Below are 15,204 nucleotides of genomic sequence, written 5' to 3'. Positions count from 1 at the left end.
CGAAATCATACCTTGCATATTTTCAGACCACAATGCTAAAAAACTCGAAATTAACCACAAGAAAAAATTTGGAAAGACAGCAAATACTTGGAGACTAAAGAACATTCTATTAAAGAATTAATGGGCTAACCAAGAAGTTAGAGAGTAAATTAAAAAGTACATGGAACCCAATGAAATGATAACACGACAGCCCAAAACCTCTGCGATGCAGCAAAGGTAGTCATGAGAGGGAAGTATATAGCATTCAGGCCTTTCTAAAGAAGGAAGAAAGGTCTCAGACACACAACCTAACCTTACAACTTAAAGAGCTGGAAAAAGGGCATCAAATAAAACCCAAAACCAGCAGAAGAAATGATACAGATTAGAGCAAAAATCAATGCTATCAAAACAAGCAAACAAACAAACAAAAACCAGTAGAACAGAAGCTGGTTCTTTGAAAGAATTAACAAAATTGATAAACCACTAGCCAGTTGGATCAAAAAGAAAAAGGAAAGGACCCAAATAAAATCAAGAATGAAACAGGAGAGATCACAACTAACACAACAGAAATAAACCAATAATAAGAGATTATGAGTAATTATATGACAATACAATGTGCAATCTGGAAGAAATGCACAAATTCCTAGAAATATATAAGCTACCAAAACTGAAACAGGAAGAAATAGAAAATTTTAACAGACCCATAACCAGTATAAAATCGAATTAGTAATAAAAAAATCTCCCAAAAAACAAGAGTCCAGGGCCAGATGGCTTTCCGGGGGAATTATACCAAACATTTAAGGAAGAGTTAATACCTATTCTCTTGAAGCTGTTCCAAAAAACAGAAATGGAAGGAAAACTTCCAAACTCTTTCTATGAAGCCAGCATTACCTTGATTCCAAAACCAGACAGAGACCCCCCATAAAAAGGAGAACAATATACCAATTTCCCTGATGAACATGGATGCAAAAATCCTCAACAACATATTAGCCAACCAGATCCAACAATACATCAAAAAAATTATTCACCACGAACAAGTGGGATTTATACCTGGGATGCAGGGCCGGTTCAATATCTGCAAAACAATCAATGTGATTCATCACATCAATAAAAGAAAGGACAAGAACCACATGATCCTCTCAATAGATGCAGAGAAAGCATTTGACAAAATACAACATCGTTTCTTGGTAAAAACCCTCAAGAAAGTAGGGATAGAATGATTATACCTCGCAATCATAAAAGCCATATATGAACGACCCAACGCTAATATCATCCCCAATGGGGAAAAACTGAGCACTTTCCCCCTAAGGTCAGGAACAAGACAGGGATGTCCACTCTTGGCACTGTTATTCAACATAGTATTGGAAGTCTTAGCCTCCGCAATCAGACAACACAAGGAAATAAAAGGCATCCAAATCAGCCAGGAGGAGGTCAAACTTTCACTCTTAGCACATGGAATGAAACTCTATATGGAAAACTCAAAAGATTCCACCAAAAAACTGCTAGAACTGATCCACGAATTTAGAAAAGTGGCAGGATATAAAATCAATGCACAGAAATCAGTTGCATTCCTATACACCAACAATTAAGCAACATAAAGAGAAATCAAGGAATTGATCCCATTTACAATTGCACCAAAAACCATAAAATACCTAGGAATAAATCTAACCAAAGAGGTGAAAAATCTATACACTTAAAACTTTAGAAAGCTTATGAAAGAAATTGAAGACACACAAAAAAAATGGAAAAATACTCCATGCTCCTGGATAGGAAGAACAAATATTGTTAAAATGTCAATAGTATCTAAAGCAATCTACATATTCAATGCAATACCTATAAAAATAACACCAGCAGTCTTCACACAGCTACAGCAAACAATCATACAGTATGAAAAGACCCTGAAGAGCCAAAGCATCTTGAAAAAAGAAAAACAAAGCAGGAGGCATCACAATCCCAGACTTCAAGCTGTATTACAAAGCTGTAATCAAGACAATATGGTACTGGCACAAGAACAGACACTCAGATCAATGGAACAGAATAGAGAACCCAGAAATGCACCCCAAGATGTATGGCCAACTAGCCTTTGACAAAGCAGGAGAGAATATCCAATGGAATAATGACAGTCTCCTCAGCAAGTGATGCTGCGAAAACTGGACAGCAACATGCAGAAGAATGAGACTAGACCACTTGCCCATACCATACACAAAAAGACATTCAAAATGGATGAAAGTCCTAAATGTAAGATAGGTAGCCATCAAATCCTTGAGGAGAAAGCAGGCAAATAACTCTTTGACCTTGGCCTCAGCAACTTCTTACTCAACACGTCTCTGGAGGCCAGGGAAACAAAAGCAAAAATGAACTATTGGGACCTCATCAAAATAAAAATCTTCTGCACAGTGAAGGAAACAATCAGCAAAACTAAAAAGCAACCAACAGAATGGGAGAAGATATTTGCAAATGACATATCAGATAAAAGATTAGTATCCAAAATCTATAAAGAACGTATCAAATTCAACACCCAAAAAGCAAATAATCCAGTGAAGAAATGGGCAAAGACATGAATAGTCACTTCTCCAAGGAAGATAACCAGATGGCCAACCAACACATGAAAAAAATGTTCAACATCACTCATCATCAGGGAAATACAAATCAAAACCACAATGAGATACTACCTCACACCTATCAGAATGGCTAACATTAACAACTCAGGCAACAACAGATGTTGGCGAGGATGCGGAGAAAGAGGAACTCTTTTGCATTGTTGGTGGGATGGAAACTGGTGCAGCCACTCTGGAAAACAGTATGGAGTTTCCTCAGAAAGTTAAAAAGAGGACTACCCTACGACCCAGCAAGTGCACTACTAGGTATTTATCCAAGGGATACAGGTATGCTGTTTTCAAGGGACACATGCACCCCAATGTTTATAGCAGCACTATCAATAATAGCCAAAGTATGGAAAGAGCCCAAATGTCCATCGTTGGATGAATGGATAAAGAAGATGTGGTGTGTGTGTGTGTGTGTATATATATATATATATATATATATATATATATATATATATATATATATATACATACATACATATATATATATCAAAAACAATGAAATCTTGCCATTTGGAACTATGTGGATGGACTGGAGGGTATTATGCTAAGCAAAATTAGTCACAGAAAGACAAATACCATATGACCTCACTCATATGAGGACTGTAAGAGACAAAGCAGATGAACATAAGGGAAGGGAAACAAAAATAATATAAAAACAGGAGGGGGGAAAAACATAAGAGACTCTTAAATATGGAGAACAGAGAGTTACTGGAGGGGTTGTGGGAGTGGGGATGGGCTAAATGGGTAAGGAGCATTAAGGAATCTAGTCCTGAAATTACTGTTGCACAATATGCTAACTAATCTGGATGTAAATTTTAAAAAATAAAATTATTAAATAAATAAATAAATAAATAAATAAATAAATAAATAAATAAATTTTAGCTTCATTTTTCTGAGAAACAGAGAGAGAGAGAGAGGGAGAGAGAAAGGCTGGACACAAGTGGGGAAGGATGCAGAGAGAGAGGGAGACACAGTATCTGAAGCAGGCTCCACGTTCAGTGCCGTCAGCACAGAGGCCAACCCAGGGTTCATACCCACAAACTGTGAGACCATGACCTGAGCAGAGGTGGGATGCTTAACCCACTGAGTGACTGAGGCACCGCAAAAAAAGTCTGACCTATAAGGAACATCACTGCTACATCGCTGATGAAGGGACGTAGAAGGGGCACATGTATGACCCCCTCCTGTGCTGTGGTGGGGCAGAGTGCATGAGTGACACAACTCCTTTGCTGAGGCGATGACGCAACGGTGACCCCCCTCTCCCCAAGGGCAGGGGCACATGCGTGAACCCCCTCCTGTGCCGAGGGGTGATGGGGCGCATGCATGAACCCCCTCACTCATTGAGGGGAGCAGAGCGCAGGCGAGATCCCCTCCTTCGCCAAAGGGTGGGTGCAAGCATGACCTAACATTTACCCTAAGCCCTAATTCTAATCTTACCCCTAACCATTACCTTAACAGTTGCCTGCTTCTTTAGCTGTGAAAGTGAAAAGAGCCATTCAGGAAACAAGTCATATTTAATAGTGGCATCACTACTCCCTCACCGATGGGTTGCAAGCGTGACACGTCTCCATCGCTGATGTAGGTGTATCGAGGCTGTCCTAGAAGGGCAAAAAATATGATTCCTGAACTGTAGGCAGCTGTTAGGGATGCAGTGATGAGCATTCATAGTAGGGCTCAGGCATTGGTATATGATCTTAAGATCTGAATACCAAAAGTAGACAACCAACTCCGAAGTTGGGACCAGGTGAATTTCACAAGAGAAGCAATAATGCTAGTATGCGCAACAAGAAATATTTGTCCTTGTATCAGCTTCTATCAGAGTGAATAACCATGGATAGTTAACAATAAGATGAAAATAACCTAACTGTAAAGTCGATATCAAAGCAATTGTTGATCCAACACAGATAGGCAATCAAGGAAAGATGAAAAGAAGTAAAGGAACTCAGCGAACACAAACCCTGCCTGTTTACCAATAAAATCACGTCTAGCATTTCTAGTACTAGAGGCCATGCCTGCCCAAAGAGATTTGTGAAACGGCTTTGGTATCCTGACCGTGCAAAGGTAGCATAATCACTTGTTCCCTAAATAGTGACTCATATGAATGGCCACACGAGGGTTTTACAGTCTCTTCAAATGGGTGAAACAGACCTTCTCATGAAGAGGCGGGAATAGGACAAGAGTCAAGAAGACCTATGGAGCTGCTTTAAACTGTTTTTACCTTCATTTCATCCCTCAAAGAGAGAGGGAGAGAGAGCTAAATGTTTTTAGCTTCATTTCATCCCTCAGAGAGAGAGGGAGAGAGAGAGAAAGACAGAACACGAGCGGGGACGGGGCAGAGAGAGAGGGAGACACAGTATCTGAAGCAGACTACACATTCAGAGCTGTCAGCACAGAAGCCCACCCAGGGATCAAACCCACAAACCGTGAGACCATGACTTGAGCGAAGTGGGACGTTTAATCCACTGAGCAACTGAGACACCACAAAAAACATCTGACCTAAAAGGAACATTACCTCTATATCACCGATGAATGGACGCAGAAGGGGCACCTGCGTGACCCCCTCCTGTGCTGAGGGGAGGCAGAGCACATGAGTGACACCATTCCCTCCCCGAGGCGACGGTGCAATGGTGACCCCCTCCTTCACCACGGGGGGGGGGGGGGGTGGGGGGGAGGCCATGCTGAACCCACTCCTGTGCAAAGGGGGGCACGCTAATGCCTGAAAACCTTCCATGCCCAGGGGGGAGGAAGCATGACCCAAGTCTTACCCTACCCCTGATGGTAATGCTAACCCTAACCCTTACCTTAAGAGATGTGTTTCTTCAGCTGTGAATGTGAAAAGAACCATTCATGTAACATCACATTTAATAGTGACATCACTACTCCCTCCTTAAGGGGTGACCCACTGATGGGGGCATGGGGGCGAGGCGAAAGCCTCAAACTCCTCATGGGCTGAGAGGGGCGGGGCACCTGTGCAAACCCTCCTCGCAGAGCGGGGTTGTGCACGTGCATCACACCCTCCCACCACAAGGAGTGGCTGTGCACACGTGTGAACACCTACCGTGCCAAGGTGAGTGGGGCACATGCGCGAACGCCCTCCTGGCTGATGAGGGGTTGTGTGTCTGCGCAAATGCCCTACCTCACGGAGCGTAGGTTGTGGGCATGCATGAACACCTTTCTGCCACAGGGGCTGTGTGCATACGAAGGGGGGCTGTACGCATGCATGAACACCGTTCCATGCCAAGGGAAGTGGGGCGCATGCGAGATCGCCCTCTCTCCCTCATTGGGGGGGTGCATGTGCAGACACCCCACCTCGCTGAGCCTGGTCGTGCACATGCGTCAACACCATCCGCAACTAAGGGGTGCTGTGCACATGTGTGAACACCCTCCTGCACCAAGGGGAGTGGGGAGCATGTTTGAACGTCCTCCGTGGCTGGGGGGGTGTTGTGTGCATGTGCGAATGACTACCTCCCAGAGAGAGGGTTGTGCGCTCCCTAGAACACCCTCCCGCCATGAGGGGGAACAGTGCGCATGCATGAACACCCTCTGCCAAGGCGGGGGTGGGGGATGGATGCTTGAACCTTTCGGCACCGAGGGGAGTGGGGCACATGCGCCATCGCCCTCCCTGGCTAAGGGGGTGTTGTGTGCATGTGCAGATGCCCTACCTCACCCAGCAGGGCTGTGTGCATGCGTGAACAACCTTCTGCCACGAGGGGGCGCTGTGAGCATGCGTGAACTCCCTCCCTTGCGGAGGGGGTCTGTGCACATGCACAAATGCCCTACCTCATCCTGGGGGTTGTGCACATGCGGGTAAACCCTCCCACCAGGAGGAAGGGCTGTGCGCATGCGTGAACATCCTCTGGCATTGAAGGACACGGAGATGCATAGTTTGCACCTTCCCTCCCCGAAGACCGGTGATGCACATGCGTGAAACCCCATCCCCAGTGAATGGGCGAGGCGCATAGCGCAACACACTCCCCTGCCTGAGTGCCGTCTGGTGCGTGGGTGAACGCACTCCAATACCAAAGGGGGGGCGTACTAATGCTTGAAAACCTCCCGTGCCCAGGGAGGAGTTGGCTTGACCTAACCCTTGCCCTACCCCTGATGGTAATGCTAACCCAAACCCTTATCTAAAGAGTTGCATGTTTCTTCACCTGTGAAAGTGGAAAGAACCTTTCATGAAACATCACATTTAAAAGTGACATCACTACTTCATCCCTGAGGGGTGTAGCTGTGCATGAGTGAAACTCTCACGTGGGAACCTGAGGAGAGGCAGAAGTGTATACACCACCTCTTGGGCCCAGTGGGTCGGGGCGATTTGTGAACATCCTACCTTGCAGAGGGTGGGTTCTGCTAAGTTCCATGCCAAGGGAATTGGGGCACATGAGCAAAAGGCCTACGTCACTGATGGGGCATGATGTTCGTGCCCAGAGGCCCTGCCCAGTGGAGCAGCATTGTGAGCATGTGTGACCACACTTCTGTCATGAGGCGTGCTGTACGTATACATGAGCAAGCTTACCAGCAAGAAGGGACTGCACGCATACTTCAACATCCTTCCACACGGTTGAGCGTGGGGACCATGTGCGATCACCCTGTCTCTTTGAGCGGAGGTTTTACGTATGCACAGACACATTACCTCTCCATGTCTGGTCAAGCGCATGCACCAGCAGCCATCCAATACCAAGCTACACTGTACCCATGTGTGAAACAACACCCTCCCGCTAACCCCCTAAACCTAACCCTCTAACTCTAACCCTAAACCCTAATGCCAAATCCTAACTGCTAACCCTAACCCTCTAACACTAAACCATAACCCCGAACCCTCTAATCCCCTAACCCTAACAAGTAACCCTCACCCTCTAACCCTAATCCTCTAACCCTAACCCCCTAACCCTAACCCACCAACACTGAACCCTAACCCTACACCCTAACCCTGACCCCTAACCCTTATCCCTAGCCCCAACTCTAACCCCTAACCCTAACTCTAACCCCTAGCCCTAACCCCTAACCCCTAACCTGAACCCAAACCCAAACCCAAACCTGAACCCTAACCCCAACCCCCCCATTTCTAAATCCAACCTTCCCTAACCCTCAACCCTAACCCTTAAACCCTCACCTCACCTTGATCCTGACCCTTTACCCTGACTTTATACCCTGACTTTCACCTTGATTCTCAATTTACTCACCTCTTCTTAACCCTGATTCTGACCCTTAACCCCTACCTTTATCTTTTACTTTGGCCATAACCCTGAATGTCACTGTAACCTTTACCCATCCTCATCCCATCCCCATAATTTATTCTGGACACAGCCATAGTTCTTTAAACCCTAATACCTTTTCTAGTCATATAACATCAATACAACACAAAACCAGAAAAAAAAAACATATTTGTATCCCTTTAAATACAGATCTAACAATCCTCCAGAGAATACAGCGATATAAAACCAAAGCACATAAAAGAGTCACACACCATAAGCAAGTCTACCCCAGACATTCAAGGGTTATTCAACACGCTAAAGCCAAGCATTGTTATGCACATTTTTTTAAATGAAAACACGTGATCATATTAATTGATACAGAAAAAGCTCTAAACAAAATCCAATGCTAGTTTATGATATACACACAAGAAAGAATAAAGAGTAATTTGTTTAATAAACCTAGAGCAAAAATCATTCTCAATTTTGAAGACTGTAAGGTTTCCTCTGATACCGGGAACAAGGCCAAGATGCAGGCTTTTCACTCATTACTCAATACTGTACTGAAAGTTCTATCCAGAGCAACGAGGAAAAAAAAAGTCATCCACATGTGAAAGGAAAAGGTAGAACTACATCTATTCAGAAACCAGAGATGACATCATCTTATATAAAGGACTTCCAAAAAACTCAACAAAAATTACTGGAGTTAGTCACCTAATTCAGGAAAGTTACAGGGCAAAATTTTGATGCACAAATATCTCACTTATTTTTATACACTAACAACGAATCCTATGAAGAAGAATTTAAGAAAACAATTCCATTTTAGGTAACATCATCAATAAAATACTTGGTAAAAGATGTAAAAACACTGCTGAAAGAAATTAAAGATGATCTGAAATGTACTATTGCTACATGGCGATAATGCACAATGCAACATGTAGATTCAATGTGATTCCCAGGAAAATTCACAAAGGCCTCTGAGAAGAAATGCACAAGCTAATCCTGACAGTCATGTGGAAAATCAAGGGACTACAAAATAAATAAAACAATCAAAAAAATAAAAGGTAGAAGCTCATACTTCCCAATTCAAATCTTCAAACAAAGCAACAGTAAATAAACATTGTGATACTGTCATAAACGTATACATACAGATCCGTGGGATTTAATTGAAAACACAGAAATACACCCTTTCGTCTATGGTCAACTGAATTTTGACAAGGGTGGACAACATGCCATTATGGATACAATGGTCTTTGCGACAAAAGGGTGCTAGACAACTGACTATCACATGCGCAGAGGAATGAAATTGGACCCTTACCCTCACACCACATACAAACATTAACTCAAAGTGGATCAAAAACTCAAATGTAAGAGGTAAACTTATAAACTCTAGAAGAATAAATGGGGATAAATCTTCCTGAGCATTGAGTTTAACAATGCTCTTAGAGCTGACACCAAAGCACAAGCAAGGGGAAAAAAGTAGATAATTAGTTTCCTCAACATTAAAAACCTTTGTAGATCAAAAGGTGCTATCCCAAAAGTGAGAAGACAATACCTAGAAGGGAAGAAAATATTCGCACATTATTTGTGTTGTAAGAGTCTGTTATACAGAATATATAAAGAGCTTTTACGACTCATCATCAACAATAACAACAACAAACAAGTTTTAAAATGGACAAAGGACTCAGATGTACCTTTCCCCAGGGAGATCATGGTGAATAGACATGTAAAGATGTTAAACATCATTAGTCCTTATGGAAATGGAAGATTTGAACCACCGTTAGCCAGCCTTTTACACACACTAAAATGGCTATAATCAAGAAAACTACAAAATAACAAATGTTGGCAAAGATATTGACAAATTGGAACCCTTAATGTGGAAATGTAAAATGGTGGAGCCTATGTGTAAAATAATTTGGCATTTCCTCAAAAAGATAACAACACAGAATTACCATATGGCTCAATAACTCTACTCTTAGATGTAGATCCCAATGAATTGAGAACAGTACTTTAAAAAAAGAGCACGTGCACAAACATATACAGCAGCACTGTTCACAGTAGTGGAATGGTAGAAACTATGCCAATGCCCCGCGGTGGGTGAATGGATAAACAAACTGGGGCAAACCCACGAACAGCAATATCATTCTGTCCTATAAAGGAATGAAGAAACATGGTGAGGCTGTAGAGAACAGTGCAGTGGTTCCTCATAAAGTTAACGCAGGACTCCACCTCTGCACACACGTACCCAGAAACTGAAAGCGAAGCCTTGAGCCCTCATTCCTGTTCCTGTGTTCATAGCCGCTTCTTCACAGCAGCTAAAACATGGAAGCAACCCAAGTGACGGCGGACAGATGAATAAATAAACAAGATGTGGTCTCTACGCAATGGAACAGGCTCAGCCTCACAAAGGAAGGGAATTCTGACACCTGTTACAACATGGACTGAACCTTGCAGTCATCGTCCTGAGGGAAATACGCCAATCACAGGAGGTCAAATACTCTCTTCTTTCCAAATAAACCCGCTTTTGCTGGGAGAAACTGGAGGTGTTGTTTTTAAGGTAAACAGAACTAATGAATAAGCACACTCGCAGGATACGAGACCAACACACAAACACCACATGCACATCTACAGACTCCTGACGACCCACAGGAAGAAGAAAGAGACCATCCCATTTACAACCGCATCAGAAGGAACGACGTGCTGGGGGAGGGTGGGGTAATCTTAGCAAGCAGGTGACAGGCCTGCTCTCTGAGGACAGGACACTGGGGACAGAAACGGAGGAAGACTCACAGGGATGGAAAGCCACTCTGTGCTCCTGGACGTGGAGGAACTGACACTGTGACCACGTCCGTCCTGCGCGGAGCGATCTACAGATCCGGGGCCAGATCCGGCACCGAACTCCCCAGGACGCCGTCGCAGACACGGAACAGACACCGCGACCAGAGCGGCCAGAGCGACCGGAGCGCTAGCACCGCCCGGGCACCTGCTCCCAGACCGTGAACCGCATGAGGACGTGGCGGAAACCGAGTTGGCGCGGAGCAGGAACACGGACGCGCGGCCCCGGGGCCCGGAGCGGGAAGACCCGACGGCCGCGCGCACAGCCCCGCGGGGGACACAGTGTCACCGCGCACGAAGCGGCGCCGGGTCCTTCCCCCGATGGGTCCCCTGAACACCGACCCCCTTCAGCGTCCCCGCCTCTCCGGGCTTCGCTTTCTCCTCACCTGTTCCTCCCCCGGCGGGTCCTGAGGAGACCGGGTTCTTGTCAATGTGGACGCGGCCCCATGTCCTCCCGGGTCCCTCACAGCGGGTCCCGAGGAAGCGTAGCTCCTGTCACACAGGAGGCGGGCTGAATGCGCGTGCGAGCGCCTGGCTCAGGCGCCCCCCTGCAGGCGGTGGAGGTAGTGCTGGACATGCTGGGCTCACAGGTCCACGGAGGCAGCGCCCCTTCCTGGCCACGAGCTGAATCCATGACATTTTGGAAATTGAAACTGAAGCGGAGCCCACTATCCCCCAACTGTGCCAAAAATAGTTAAGGAACAATTAATTGGAAACCATATGAAGTGAAAATGTACACACAAACTTTACCACCTACACCAAAATTCACTGGAAACTGTAGAGAAATTTAAAATGCAAACACAAGGGGCAGCTCTTCCTGCCCACGGTCCTGTCCCTGTGCTTTAATAAAATCACCCTTTTGCACCAAAGATGTCTTCAAGAATTCTTTCTTGGCGTGGGCTCCGGACCCCGCGAACCCCACTATCACCCCCAAAACTTCATCATTTATATGGCACCCATCATGTGGGGCAATGAGTCTTTTCATCTGGATTCTGGGCTGGTGCAAACTTGATGAGTAATCTTGCCTTCCTTTACCCTCATTTCAGGGCCTTTTGAGAAGTATGGTCTTATTGGAACACTGTCATGTCGATCCCTCAGTCTGCCATCCCCTCAACCGTGGCTACTCTACCCGGAAGAGAAAGCCTGCCGTATGGTTGGAAGTTAGTACCCTAGCCAGAATGGTAACATTTTTAAGAAACTAAGATTGACTATGAAGCATAATGCCAATAAAGCCCCTTGGAAATGCTGGCCTGATACCTACCTTACAGAGTTCCCAGCAGCCTTACCAGGTGAGTAAAAAAGTCACTTCCTGGAAGGTACAGGAACCTCAGGATACTGTGGGGACCTCATGAAAAGGAATCTGCCCAAATCTGCAGGTTTTGCAGACAGGTCTGATGCCAAGTACTTGACTTGGCTTTTGGCCTAGAGAGGCTACTAGAATTTCAGTCTAGAGGTTCCTTATGAAAGGTTCCAGCAAAGCAAATTTTCAAAGATCTATATGCTCAATCATCAGTCTTGCTGAGCTTATGTAATTATTAGGTCAAGGTTGTGAAAACTGGACTTGTTTTACAAATGAATTAGTCTTGATTTGGCTTCCTCTGGAAATGAGGGTTTTTAAAGAGAAAAACTATGTTTCAATAATGCACCTTCGTGGATGTAAAATTCTACTTCTGATAGTCTACAAATATTGTTTGCCTAAGCTGGACAACTTGAGATAAACTTGAAAAAAACTGTCACAATAGCACAGGTATGGACAATCTTCTTGCTTGTTATTCTGTGCAGAGAGTAACAGGACCCCATGGGCATATGATTGCTTAAACAACTAAAAATGGGATGGACTCCTCCAATAATTGTATATGGAAAGTCTTTTCTCACTGTAGACCTATAAATAGACTATAGTGCTTTATTTAATTATTCACTTGAGGCCGTGTTAACTGATACATCTCCAAATGAATATGCAAGTCATAGCCTTGCTTAACCTGATCTGACTGTTACTAGAAACCCACCCCATATAAATCTAGGAGACATGATGTATTTAAAAGACTGGAAGTCTAATACAGCAGGGGTTTTAACTCCAAAATGGAAGGTCCCCTACTGGGTTGTATTATGTACTTCCACTACAGTAAAATTAGAAGGCCATTCTTCATGGACTCACATATCAAGAATTAAACCTGAACCTTCTTCACAGGAATCTAGTATGCAAGCTGACATGCCTTCTTATTCCTGTGAACCAGTGGAAGGCCTCAAATCTCTCTTCAAATGACAGTAATGGACTGAAGGAAAATTACCAAAGGTTTTTATATATATATGCTTCTCTTTCCCATAACATGAACCTTATTTTGTTGTCTTTTTCTGTGTCTTCCTGCCTGGTGATGTTACGGAACCAGGCTGGAACGCTGGCGGAAAAACCAAGTGGCACTCGGAGATCTTGGTGAATCGGAGATTTATTTAACACCGGCGGGTTCAGAGGAGACCACTTCTCCAAAGATCTGAGCCCCGAATGAAGGGGGGTGAGGGTAATTTATAGTTTTCAGCTTCCATATCTGTGGTGGGGTTTCATGTACGCAGCAAACAGGGCAAGAAGAACCCGGAAGAGGTCTCTAAGGTAGAGAACAGAGCTTGTTTTAGTCCTGTCAGCCATCTTATGGTGTAAAACTTTATTCATTTTCCCGACAGTCCCCCCTTTGATGACTTTTTAGAAATCTTTTCTTAGGCATCACCTTTTAGCTCTAGGGGTTGGTACCCTCGGAAGGCTAAGATACATGCTGCAGTTTGGCGAATAACAGCATTTTCAATAAAACATACCAGGGTATTTAGTATTCAGGGGCCGATGGTCACAAGTAAAATTACGGAAAGGAGGGGCCCTGCCAGTGAAGGGAGCCAGGACGCCCAGTCTGTGCGATCCCATCCTCTCCGTTGACTGATATTTTCCTGTCGTCTGCATTGAATTCTTTCCTGGAGTTCCTTAACCTTAGTCCTGACTATTTCTGATTGGTTTACAAAATAGCAGCATTCCTCCCCCAGAAAGATGCAAGTCCCTCCTTTTTCTGAAGTGAGGGGGTCGAGGGCTCGCCTATTTTGGAGGGACACTGCTGCCAGGGAGTTGATCTGGCTTTGTCGGGTTCCCAGGGAGTCTGCCATCCGTTCCACATCCAGCTTGTTGGCGCCGCCTCTGTTAGCCCGACGGCAAGAAGCAAGATCGGGACTAGGACACCAGTAAGGGGCAAGGGCTGGCAGAGTTGCATCCGAACCCCTGGGCTCAGTCTACATGTTGATTCCTCACGCTTCTTCCATGCGCAGGCCAGCCAGCTTCCGGGGTGTGGCTGGAGCAGGGCTGGAGATCTCAGGGGCCAGTGTCTTTTTGAGGGTCAGTTTAAGTGGGTTGACTGGATGTGGATCACTTCGCCAGGTTGAGGGTTCCTCTGAGTTGGCCTTCTTAGCTCTGGAGTGATGGACCCATAGGGTGATACCTGAAACTGAATCCTCTATTTGGTTGTTTGTCTGTAAAGTCCACCTCCAAGTCTCAGAAAGGGGTGGGTTTCTGGTAAATGTCAGATAAGTTTTAGGGAAGATATGGTTTGCATATTTAGAGATTCATCCTGTTTTCCAGTTGCTTAAATAATCATATGCCCATGGGGGTCTTATTGTTATCCCCACAGAATAACAAGCACAGAAGATGGTCTATACATGATATACTGTGACAATTTTTCTGAAGTTTACCTCAAGTTGTCTAGTTTAGGCAAACAACAAACATTTAAAGACAATCAGAACTAGAATTTAACATCCGTAACAGTGCATTGTTGAAACATAGTTTTTCTCTCTAACCGCCCCTCTTTCCAGAGATAGCCAAATTGAGATCAGTGCATTTGTAGAACAAGTCCAGTCTTAACAAACGTGGTCTAATTATTTACATAAGCTCAGCAAGAATAGCGATTGATCATGAGGATCTTTTAAAGTTTGCTTTGCTGGAACCTTTTATAAGATATCTCTGGGTTGAACATTTAGTAGCTTCTCTAGGCCAGAAGCCGAGCCAAATACTTGCCATCAGACAGGCCTGCAATACCTGTAGAATAGGGCTAATTCCTCTTCATGAGGTCCCCAAGATATCCTGAGGGTCCTGCACCTGCCAGGAAGTGACCTTCTTTACTCAGCTGGTAAGGCTGCTGGGAACTCTGTAAGCAAGGTATCAGGCCAACATTTCCAAGGGACTTTACGGCTCCATGTTTCATAAAGCCAACCTTAGTTCCTTAAAGCTCTCTGGTCATATCTGAGTCTATGAATGTCACTCTCAAATATGACATTCCAGGTCAAAGCCTTGGTAAAATAACCAGTATTCCCAATGGTGACCTGTTACAAGATGAACAGATTCTTACTGAATTTATGCAAACTGTAATTGCCATGAAAGAAAGAATACTCACTGAGAGTTTTTGAATTTCAGGGGAGTTATGTAGAGAGAAAAGATAAATGTCTCAGTTTGCAAATGAATACTTTATGACATTTCTGTATATCATAGATATCTTGAGAGAAAGTGTCCTTAATCTGGAAGAGCAAACATTAGAGAACCAACAATATTTTCAACAAGAATCACAAAA

At 44.4% G+C, this 15,204-nt stretch overlaps 1 long non-coding RNA gene across 1 annotated transcript; it reads right to left on the bottom strand.

The window, feature by feature from the left end:
• Positions 1-13,037: 13,037 nt before the first annotated feature.
• Positions 13,038-14,787, bottom strand: LOC128776121 (uncharacterized). Its single transcript, XR_008421046.1, has 2 exons — positions 14,676-14,787; positions 13,038-13,212 (listed from the first exon to the last, which is right to left on the bottom strand). It is a non-coding gene; the product is annotated as an uncharacterized LOC128776121 (long non-coding RNA).
• Between the last annotated feature and the right edge of the window lie 417 nt (positions 14,788-15,204).

Source organism: Panthera pardus, unplaced genomic scaffold (genome assembly GCF_024362965.1).
Source record: "Panthera pardus isolate Hobbes unplaced genomic scaffold, ASM2436296v1 HiC_scaffold_12, whole genome shotgun sequence".
NCBI lineage: Eukaryota > Metazoa > Chordata > Mammalia > Carnivora > Felidae > Panthera > Panthera pardus.
This window is presented reverse-complemented; position numbering and strand designations above follow the sequence as displayed.